The sequence below is a fragment of the Neoarius graeffei genome, chromosome 8 (genome assembly GCF_027579695.1).
Source record: "Neoarius graeffei isolate fNeoGra1 chromosome 8, fNeoGra1.pri, whole genome shotgun sequence".
NCBI lineage: Eukaryota > Metazoa > Chordata > Actinopteri > Siluriformes > Ariidae > Neoarius > Neoarius graeffei.
The window spans coordinates 48,315,972-48,320,790 of NC_083576.1; positions in this window are offsets into that span (position 1 = coordinate 48,315,972).

The window sequence follows — 4,819 nt, forward strand, 5'->3', positions numbered from 1 at the left end:
ACTATAACTGAGCATCATCTGCTTCCTGGTGGTTATTTCATCAAAACCAGAAACTCTCAGTGTCGGTTTGTGAAAACCAAACTGCCCTTTTATATAAGGAATAAAACACAACAGGCATATTTTTATAAGAAAATAATAATCGACTAGGCAATGTGCTTTATTTCTCTTATAATGCAGCAATTTGCCAGAAAATTGCCTACAATTCTTTAAAATTAATTATTAATGCTTTCAAAATTGATCATTCAACAGCACTGTTGTCTACTCATGAATTCATCTTCCCAGGCTTAATACAACAGTTTTAACATTAATGCATGCTTAAAAGATGAAGATGCTGGTTTCTTTTATAGCTGCTCTCTACCTTTCTGTATTACTATACTATTATTAGTATTATCATCTATCTATATGATCTGTATTTTTATATAACCTCTATTATTTAACAAGTCATGGTTATTGATTGTAGTACTGGTTTGAATAGATACATAAATAGATAGATTATAAGGCAGATTGATTAGCCATTGGCGTGGAAAGCAATGCACCACCACCACTCCCCAAATGAATTGGTAGAGGTGTACAAAGGATCTTCTAAAATTGAGGTTATGTGATGTTCTGGTATTACCATCCAGAAAGGTGAGCATGCCTCATATAGAGGGCAGTTATTGTATTCGAGAAGGCCAATGTGCAAGGGAATTGCACCAGTATTTGCACTGAGGTGATGTTCTAATAGTTCTAGCCTTCTTCCTCTCTCATTCTGCTTTCACTTTTTAACTGTGCTAAATCTAGCTCAGAACATGACATGTTCATTTTATATAATCCTAATGAGATGCTGGTGAAAAGTTACCCCTTAAGCCTATCAGATCAGATGTGAGTCATGATTTATGAGAGTGTAAATTATTCCTATTAAATTAAATATTAGAAATTATTATTGATTTTAATAAAATAAATACATAATTCTACTAAACAGTGCACCAGTCCCATGGACAATATATATACTGAAAATACTGATGGTAAAAAAACAAAACAAAACAATTGGCGCTCATGAGCAGAATGAAGCTTAATGTCAGATATAAACAGAGTGTGTAGGCAAAGTGAGCAAAACTAATTCTAGCTAAACATCCATGCCAACAATGGAGAAGGTGCACAAAGAAGCTTTATAGTTACATTGCAATGGTGTCTCTTTGGTTGGTCCTAATCCATGAAGCAACATCAGCTGTGGCATCAATAGAGATCACACAGAGAGAGTCCTGGGATTTTGTGTGGCACACTTTATCAGAAATTGTGGTGTAGATCAACTAAAATTGCACTGGGCAAACAAAATTGACTGATGAAGGACCCATGACTCTCAAAAAGAGGCTCCTGTGGCCCTTAAACAGACATTCCCTGAACAAGGCAGCATGTGCCAAATCTTCAAGCAAAATAAGTTATTATCTGTATCATCTTAATCAATATTTATATATGCCTTTATATGATTCACTTTACATTTCATCTATGTCACCTGTCTGCATCTTTTTGTGAGTACCATAATCAGCAATGCTACTGTTAATTATATTTACATGATGGACAATAAGTGGAATTTGAGGTCCTTCTAATTTATCTGTGATTACACTTTTCTACCACTAGGGGTCTCTGTATACACATGTTCAGGAGTAGTTCTAAATGTACGCACAGCCTCACAAGAATATGCACAAGAATAACTTGCTATATCACATTTGTTGTGTAGAAACGTGTGTATGCACAGTTTTCATACAAAAGTATGCATTTATATTGTTGATAAAAAGTAAAAAGCCTGTAAGATCCCACTGAGACCACAATAGCCTTCAATGTCCATAGAGATCCCAACAGCACAAGGGCTGAAGAATATGCCCATGGAATAACTGTCTGATTGAGGTCTCAAGTAAGCCAGTGCCATTGCCACTCCTCACACAGACCCTGGGATTGTTCTATAAACCTGTTACCAGGGGCCACTCTTCTATATTCACACATTCACCCTTGTCCATCAACTGCTACTATGAAAGAGTACATACAAGAGGCCCTCAGTAAGGGGCTTATTCAGACCCTTTGTTGGCCATGGCAGGGGATTTTTCATTGTGGAAAAAAGGATGGAGACTCAAGCTTGTGTTTTCACCAAACTTGACCAAAGGAGTGCATCCAACCTCATACCTCATATCTGGGAAGGGGATAAATGGAAGACTGCCTTCTTGGCCATAGGACACTTTTTTTTTCTAAATAATTTGAGTGAATTTTTATACATATGTATATACATACACATAGCAAACATAAATATTGGGAGGCTATAGCTATAATGAGGAAAAAAGAATAGAAAAGATACAAGAAGAGGAGATAAATCAGTCAAACAAACAACATGAAAGAATAGATAGATAGATAGATAGATAGATAGATAGATAGATAGATAGATAGATGCCATTATCTTCTATATACATTAATAAATAAATAAATAAATAAATAAATAAATATCATGAATGAGTTAGTTATAAGTTAGTTGTTTAGCTGAGTATTCTCCAAATATTTTAATACTAATGACGATATAGATGTGAAACAGTGTGATCTGAAATGTTGTTCATATAATTTTTTTTCAAGTGGGAGAAATTAATTTATTTGTTGTAGCTAGTCTTGAGAGTGGGTTTTGTTGGGGATATCCAAGTTGAAAGGATACATTTTTTTTTTGCAGTGCGTGAGTGTAATAAGGGGGTTTGTGAGATCTGGTGCCACAATGTCCTACTAACTAAAGGAAAGTGCAAGTGTACTGCCTCTCCATTCCAGGTGTAGTGATCACCATGTGGCCCCTGTCTGGCTCGCCAGGCTGGAGGTCATTGCAAATGGCCTCTCCTAATTTACTGTATCCATGGCAACACATTCACATGGTGCCCCCATTTTTCACTGAGCTTGCTATGGGTGCAACCAAGTACCCAGTGGTAAACTGGGTCAAACCCCTGTACCTCCAGGGTAGTTTTTTTATGCCAGAGGCTAGGACAAAGACAGTCTGATGTAAAACCTACAACCTGAGGACCTCGCTGGCACAGTCTCAGAGTGCTGGGCCATGGCAGATGAACCCTGGGTGTGGGGCCAGTACTGTGCACACTGCACTCTACCTTAAATCTCCAATGCGCAGGCTCGAAGGACACACCTATGTCTACAGCCAGCTCCCCAATACCAACCATTCACAAGCCCTGTAGTGATGGGAAAGGGGCAAATACAGCAGGTATAAGGTGACACTGGAAGCTGAAGTTCCAATCCTGCATGCAGGCAGTTCAGGCGTATGGGTCATCTGATGTTGGCTCCAGAGATGACAACATCATTCGGCAGCACCCCGAACGACCAAGCAGCCTTCTAGCTGCTGTGGTCAGACCTGCCTGTCCTGCATCGGACTGATCATCCACCAGCATGCCTGCAGTAAATGTGAACAGCCCCCTTCATAATCTTTGTTCGTGAAGCCAAGCCATGATGATGATGATGATGATGATGATGATGATGAGTGTATTAAACACAGTTCATTTTTCTGAGGTAAAAAACAATATACATAGCAAAATTCAGTAAATATAAGGAAGAATTCAACTCAAACTTGCATCAAAGGATCTCTTGAATTGCCCAATGAACCTTTTGATAGTTAGTTTCTTTAATTTTAATATTAGTAGCAGGAAGGGAGTTCAAAAGCATGCCAACTCTTCATCACTAAAAACAAAACTTAGGTCTTGTTCCCAGTTTGTTTCTAAAGGGAAAAATGCATAAGCGGAATTGTCAGAGAGAATTCTATGAGTGTGAGATTTTGCCCTCATCACGTCTGCACCTGCTAGAGCTCTACACTCCACTTCCCAGCATTCACATTGGCCTTCAAATATGGGCACCATGGACTACAACACCCATCCTGCCCTTCACTATTCACAGTCTCCTGATTTCTAATTGTACACATCTGGACTCAATCATCACAGCACACATGTAAGCACTCCCACAGCATTTAGTCTTCCATCCATCCATTATTTGTAGCCACTTATCCTGTTCTACAGGGTCGCAGGCAAGCTGGAGCCTATCCCAGCTGACTATCGGCGAGAGGCGGGGTACACCCTGGACAAGTCGCCAGGTCATCACAGGGCTGACACATAGACACAAACAACCATTCACACTCACATTCACACCTACGGTCAATTTATAGCCACCAATTAGCCAGTCCCCCCAGGATTTCGCGGGCCTTTTTTGTGATTGTTGCGGGCTAAAATGTCTGATGTTGTGGGGGGTTTTCCAAAAAATTGTGATGAAAATTGTGGTGTTTTTTAGGTTTTTGCTGTGATTACATTGCGGGAGGAAGTGAAAGTTGTGAGAAATTGTTGCGATTTTCTCTTTTTGTGATTAAAATTGAGTGATATGTTAAATATTAAATTATTACTGAAAAACTATTGATTAAAAAAACAAAGACACTGAGAAATGGTCCTATAAACAACTTTGCCAACATAAAAGATTACCAGGACTACAAAAATGCAGAAAAATAGGCTTTACTTATCCAAATGCACCTCATCTCATTATCTCTAACCGCTTTATCCTGTTCTACAGGGTCGCAGGCAAGCTGGAGCCTATCCCAGCTGACTACGGGCGAAAGGCGGGGTACACCCTGGACAAGTTGCCAGGTCATCACAGGGCTGACACATAGACACAGACAACCACTCACGGTCAATTTAGAGTCACCAGTTAACCTAACCTGCATGTCTTTGGACTGTGGGGGAAACCGGAGCACCCGGAGGAAACCCACGCGGACACGGGGAGAACATGCAAACTCTGCATAGAAAGGCCCTAGCCGGCCACGGGGCTCAAA